The sequence below is a fragment of the Camelus bactrianus genome, chromosome 5 (assembly GCF_048773025.1).
Source record: "Camelus bactrianus isolate YW-2024 breed Bactrian camel chromosome 5, ASM4877302v1, whole genome shotgun sequence".
NCBI lineage: Eukaryota > Metazoa > Chordata > Mammalia > Artiodactyla > Camelidae > Camelus > Camelus bactrianus.
The window spans coordinates 52,940,639-52,948,042 of record NC_133543.1 but is presented as its reverse complement, the minus strand read 5'-3'; positions in this window follow the sequence as shown (position 1 = coordinate 52,948,042).

The following is a 7,404-nucleotide window of genomic DNA, read 5'->3' as shown; positions in this document are numbered from 1 at the left end:
AGACTAGGAAAGTCTCGTAAAAGAAGCCCAGTGGGGGAGATAGACTTCAAAGTGGTCGGTCTGAATATCAAAGGCGTGCTGGCGGGCAAATTATCTCTAGGAATCAGTTAACCCTGGAAGGGTGGGTCCTGGTCAACAAGGCCCCAAAGGCCAGAGCATGAAGAATACTGAAAAGAATGCAAACTTGCAACTGTAAGATAAATAAAGACTAGAGATGTATGTACAACATGATAAATAGAATGAACACTGCTGTGTGTTATCTATGAAAGTTAAGAGAGCAAATCCTAGGAGTTCTCATCACAAGAAAAAAAACTTTTTTCTATTTAATTTGGTATCTATATGACATGATCAATGCTCACTAGACTTATTGTGTTAATCATTTCATGATGTATGTAAGTCAAATCATTGTGCTGCACACCTTAAACTTATACAGGCTGTGTGTTAATTATATCTCAATGAAACTGGAGGAAAAATATGGAAAGGAAGAAAATATAGTTAATACAGCCTAGAACAGACCTTGACGAGAAAAGGCATTTAAAAAAGCATTCCTAGACTGACTACCTGACTGACCAGAAGCCTAAAATCAAGTCAGAGAACTAGCAAGTGAAGGAATGCTCTGGAACATTTTTCTTAAGACCAAGCTTTCTTCTACATAAATCAAATTTTATAAGCACTTTGGACTATTTGGATGAGACATCATAGTGTGAGACGAACTGGGTTATACTATCATTAATGGGTAGCCAAAAACATCATTTACTTTTGGAGAATTTTTAGTGGATGCTTCCTTGTACGGCTTTGTAGTAACAGGAATAAGTGGTCTAATTACAGTCCTCTTTGTCATTGTGCATTTTTTAAAGGGTGTTCACAGACAGAGTGTCTCAGAAATACATTTCCAGAATTTTGGCTCACAGATGTCAAGATTGTATTAAAGTACAAAGGAATTGTGGATTTCCAAAAAAGAACTCTGAAGGTAGACCAGAGAGGCTTTCTTAATTGGCCAGATATTTGACTAAATAAATTTTATCTGCAAACAGCTTAGACAGATCTCATGGAATCTTGGGAAGCCTTGATAATTTCTGTTAGCAGGTAAAACTCTTTTTTAAAGAGAAAACCAAATGGTGTTAAGTCCAAATTTTACTTTTGGTCCAAATTTTACTTTTGTTCCAAAATAATTTAGCATGGCTCCTGTCATTTATATGTTTCTCCAAGCCTAGATCCCTGAGATTCCGGTCAACAGGAAGCAGTCTGGAATAAAAAAACATACATTGTTCCAAGATTTCAATCTGCTACCAGCTCGCTGTATAACCAGACAGTTTATAGGAGCCAAAAACCAAGAGGCAGTTTGATAATCTGTGACAGGACAGCTTCAGACTAGATCAGGGTATTTTTTTTTTTTTAATTAAAGAATAGTTGGTTTACAATATGTTAGTTTCTGGTGTACAGATAGTGATTCAATTATACTGTATATTTCATATTCTTTTTCATTATAGGTTATTACAAGATATTGAAGGAGAAGATGGAGAAGATGGCGGAGTAGAAGGACGCTCGCAGGTCACCCTCTCCCACAAATACACCAAGACCCACATCTACAGACCCACTCAGCCAACCAGAGCACCTGTGGAACTCCGACAGAACATTGCCCTCTTCAAAAGACAAAGACGCCAAAAATCTGGTAGGAGAAAAGGAAAAAAGAAAGAAGGAGGGAGCGGCAAAGGAGGACTGGCGCTCGCTCGCTGGGTCTCCCCTCTCCAACTGAGAGGCCAGCGGGACGGATGGGGAGCCTCCGAGGCTCGGATCTGTACAGAGCAGCCCTTGACTAACAGAACTAAGTTAAACGGGCACAGAGCGTCCCCCCGACACCCAGCCTGAGACGCGGGCCGGCAGCGGCGGGCAGGGCCGGGCTGCACAAGCCGGGCGGAGGACGGAAGTGTCTGCACGGAGGCAGCCCTGGGGGAACGCAAGGGGCTGCGCGCCGTGGCTGTGGGTGCACAGGGCAGAACAACCTGGGCCCTCCATAAAACAGCAAGGTTGATGTGCTCTCGGGGGAAGGGTGCACACCCCCATCTCTGAAAACCCGCGGAAAGTTTTCGGGGGAAGAGAGGCGGGGCTCAGGCACAGCCGCCGTATCCTCCGCGCTTAGCACTCAGGCGGGGGCGGGCGCGAAACCTGCATCCGCACGGAAGGGCTTAGCAGCCTCAAAGGCCAGACTGAGACTGGCCTGCAGCCCGGGGCAGATAGGATCCTTCCATCCTGGTCCCTCAGAGAACTTGCTCCACAAAGACAAACAAGGAGCTGGGTTTTGGCTCGGAGCAGGGACAGGGCTGTCCCTCGGTCTTCCCTGAGCCAACCTGCGGAGCGCCGACCAGGGCGGAGCGCGCAGCCGCACAGAGAGCGGAACTACCGGCAGCGCAGGTAGAGCGAGAGCGGCTCCCCGCCTTTCGGGCAGGAACACAGCACCTGACCGAGGTGCTGGGAGGGGGCACGACCCGCCCTCCTACCCGGCCAGTCTGCAACATCTGACTGCGGCATCTGGAGGGGCAGCGAACCGCCCGCCCACAGCAGAGAGCTGCACCTGACCCAGTGTTAGGAGGAGGCGCGATCTGCTTGCCGACAGGTGCTGGGAGCAGCACAGAAGAGGGCGCCAACGGAGGGCCTCTGAAAACAGCAAGCTGAGCTTCCAAAACAGGACGAAGACAGAAAGACTTCACATTAAAAGCACACAGACTCCAGGAGAACACCGACAAACCGCCCCCCCCCCTTTTTAAAATCTATTTTTATCTGTTCTATTTTCTATTACTCTTTAATCTTTACTTCTTAATTCATTTCTATTTCTCTTGGGTTTTGATGTCCTGCTATTGATTAGACACAGGTTTCAAATACATCTATTCATCTCCCCCCCCCTTTTTTGTAAAGGTTTTAAAAGGACGTCTCAACCCGATTAATACTCTGCTTCAACTCACTCTTCTATTATTCATTATACACTGTTTTCAAACCCTCTTTCTCCCTTCTTTTAAAATTCTTTCTCTCTCTCTCTCATTTTTTTTTTTCTTTTTTTCCTAAGTTCTATTCCTAAATAGGCATCAGATAGATAAAATCCTTAAGGACCAAAATAAACAACTGATACTCCATAAACCACAGTGCCAAAGAGGTATGAGCAAGATGAAGAAGCAGAAAAACCTTTCCCAATTAAAAGAACAAGAGAAATCCCCTGAAAGAAAGATCAACGAAATAGACATCGATAGCCTACTAGATCAAGATTTCAAAAAAGGGGTGATCGAATTGCTGAAGGAATTAAAAGAGATAGTGTTTAGAGATATAAAATATGTCAAAAATGAAATTGAAGCTAGAAAGAAGAGCCAAGTAGAATGGGTAAACTCATTGACAGAGATGAGGAATGATCTAATAGCTGTGCAAAGCTGACTAGATAATGCAGAGGAACGAATTAGTGATCTAGAAGACAGGGCAATAGAAAGCACCCATTCAGAAGAACTACAAGAGAAGCAAATAAAAAATAATGAAAATAGCATAAGGGACCTATGGGATAATATAAAGCGTCCCAATCTTCGCATAATAGGGGTCCCAGAAGGAGAAGAAAGATCAAAGGGGATCGAAAAGGTTTTTGAAGAAATCATGACTGAAAACTTCCCAAACTTAAAGAAGGAATCAGATATCCAAGTACAGGAAGCTCAGAGGGTCCCAAACAGGAAGAACCCAAATAGACCCACACCAAGACATATCATAATCAAGATGGCCAGAGTCAAGGATAAAGAAATGATTCTAAAGGCAGCAAGAGAAAAGCAAAGAGTAAGTTACAAGGGAACCCCCATAAGGCTCTCAGCTGATTTCTCTACACAAACACTACAGGCCAGAAGGGAGTGGCAAGATATATTCAAAGCCCTGAATGAAAAAAAGATGCAGCCTAGGATCCTTTATCCAGCAAGGCTATCCTTGAGGATAGAAGGAGAAATAAAGAGTTTCACAGACAAAAAAAAGCTGCAGGAGTTTAGCAACACTAAACCCATGCTAAAAGAAATATTGAAAGGGCTATTCTAAATAGAAAAGCAGCAGGATGCTACAGAAATGAGAAACACACAACTGGAAAGGTGATAACTCATGAATTACAAATAAAGTAAACATGAAATTATAAAAGAAGACATACAAATCACTGAGAGTGGGAGAGGGAGGCAGGGAAATATAGAATATTTTTTTCTTTCTTTTTTAATTTTTTTTAACAGTAGGATGGGTTTGAGATCATGTTACTATCATTTTAATAAAAACAGTTATAGTAATGGGTTGATAGATTTACAAAAAAGGATAACCACAAGCCAAAAATTTACAAAGGAGTCACAAAAATTAAATAAAATCCATGATAATACAAAGGAAAATTACCAAACCACAAAAGGAAGAAGAAAGGAACAAAGAGGATATACCAATTCAACTGCAAAGATAAGTTCAAAATGGCAATAAACACACATCTATCATTAATTACTGTAAATGTTAATGGACTAAAAGCTCCAGTCAAAAGAGACAGAGTGGCAAACTGGATAATAAAGCAAGAACCTTCAATATGCTGCATACAAGAGACCCACTTTAGGGAGAAGGACACATATAGATTGAGAGTGAAAGGATGGAAAAGGATAGTCCATGCAAATGGAAAAGCCAAAAAAGCAGGAGTTGCAGTACTGATTTCAGACAAAATAGACTTTAAAACAAAGGCCATAAAGAAAGATAAAGAAGGACATTTTATAATGATTAAAGGAGTGATACGAGATGAGGATATTACACTCGTTAATATATATGCACCCAATATAGGAGCACCTAAGTACATACAAGAATTACTAACAGAGATAAAGGAGATATTGATGGGAATACAATCATAGTTGGAGATTTTAACACTGCATTAACATCACTAGACAGATCTTCCAGACAGAAAATAAACAAGGCAACAGAGAAATTAAATACTACAATAGAAAAACTAGATTTGGTGGATATTTTCAGAGCATTACACCCCCCAAAAATAGGATATACATTCTTTTCAAGTGCACATGGAACATTTTCCAGGATCGATCATGTACTTGGGCACAAAAGAAACCTCAACAATTTTAAGAAGATAGAAATTATCTCAAGCATCTTTACTGACCACAATGCCATGAAACTGGAAATCAACAACAGAGAAACAAAGGAGAAAAAAAGGAAAGCATGGAGATTAAACAATATGCTATTGAAAAAACAATGGATCAATGAGGAAATCAAAGCTGAAATTAAAAAATACCTTGAGACAAATGAGAATGAAAGCACAACCACTCAAAACCTATGGGACACAGCAAAGGCAGTGCTAAGAGGGAAGTTTATAGCGATACAGGCCTTCCTCAAAAAAGAAGAACAATCTCAAATAAACAATTTAACCCACCACCTGAATGAATTAGAAAAAGAAGAACAAAAAGCCCCAAAAAGCAGCAGAAGGAAGGAAATAATAAAGATCAGAGAGGAATTAAATACAATAGAGATTAACTAGACCATAGAAAAAAATCAACCAAACCAATAGCTGGTTTTTTGAAAAAGTAAATAAAATCGACAAACCTCTGGCCAAACTCACAAAGAAGAAAAAAGAGAGAGCACAAATTAGCAAAATAAGAAAGGAAAATGGAGAAATTACAACAAACAAAATAGAAATACAGAATATCATATGAGAATATTATGAAAAACTATATGGAACCAAACCGGATAACCTAGAGGAGATGGACAAGTTTCTGGAAACATACTGTCCACCAAAACTGAATCAAGAAGAATCTGAACACTTGAACAATCAGATCACTAGAAAGGAAATAGAAATAGCAATTAGAAACCTCCCTACAAATAAAAGTCCAGGACCGGACGGCTTCACCGGGGAATTCTACCAAACATACAAAGAAGAACTCATACCAGTCCTTCTCAAACTCTTCCAGATGATCGAAAAGGAGGGAATACTCCCAAACTCATTCTATGAAGCCACCATCACCCTGATACCAAAACCAGGCAAAGACACTACAAAAAAAGAGAATTATAGGCCAATATCACTGATGAACATAGACGCCAAAATCCTCACCAAAATTTTAGCAAATAGAATCCAACAACACATAAAAAAGATTATACATCATGACCAAGTGGGGTTCATCCCAGGGACACAAGGCTGGTTCAACATACGCAAATCAATCAGTGTAATACATCACATCAACAAGAGAAAGGACAAAAACCACATGATCATCTCAATCGATGCAGAAAAAGCATTTGATAAAATTCAACACCCATTTATGACAAAAACTCTCGCCAAAGTGGGTATAGAGGGAACATATCTCAAGATAATAAAAGCTATATATGACAAACCTACAGCCAGCATAGTACTCAATGGTGAAAAACTCAAAAGCTTCCCACTAAAATCTGGGACAAGACAAGGATGCCCACTATCACCACTCCTATTCAACATAGTCCTGGAAGTCCTAGCCACAGCAGTCAGGCAAGAGAAAGAAATAAAAGGGTTGATCCAAATTGGAAAAGAAGAGGTAAAAGTGTCATTATATGCTGATGACATGTTACTATATATAGAAAACCCTAAAAGGTCCACACAAAAGCTACTAGAGCTGATTGAAGAATTCAGCAAGGTAGCAGGTTACAAAATTAACGTTCAAAAATCAGTTGCATTTCTTTACACTAACGATAAATCAACAGAAGAAGAAAGTAAAGAAACAATCCCCTTTAAAATAGCACCCAAAGTAATAAAATATCTGGGAATAAATCTAACCGAGGAGGTGAAAGAATTATACATAGACAACTATAAACCATGGATGAAGGAAATTAAAGAAGACTTTAAAAAATGGAAAGATATTCCATGCTCTTGGATTGGAAGAATCAATATTGTTAAAATGGTCACACTGCCCAAGGCAATCTACAGATTTAATGCAATCCCTATCCAATTACCCAGGACATATTTCACAGAACTAGAAAAAATCATAATAAAATTCATATGGAACCATCAAAGACCTAGAATTGCCAAAGCATTACTGAAGAGAAAGAAAGAGGCTGGAGGAATAACTCTCCCAGACTTCAGACAATACTATAGAGCTACAGTCATCAAGACAGCATGGTATTGGTACCAAAACAGACATATAGACCAATGGAACAGAATAGAGAGTCCAGAAATGAACCCACAAAATTTTGGTCAACTCATCTTCGACAAAGGAGGCAAGAATATACATTGGAATAAAGACAGTCTCTTCAGCAAATGGTGTTGGGAAAACTGGACAGCAGCATGTAAAACAATGAAGCTAGAACACTCCATTACACCATATACAAAAATCAACTCAAAATGGATTAAAGACTTAAACATAAGACAAGATACAATAAACCTCCTAGAGGAAAACATAGGCA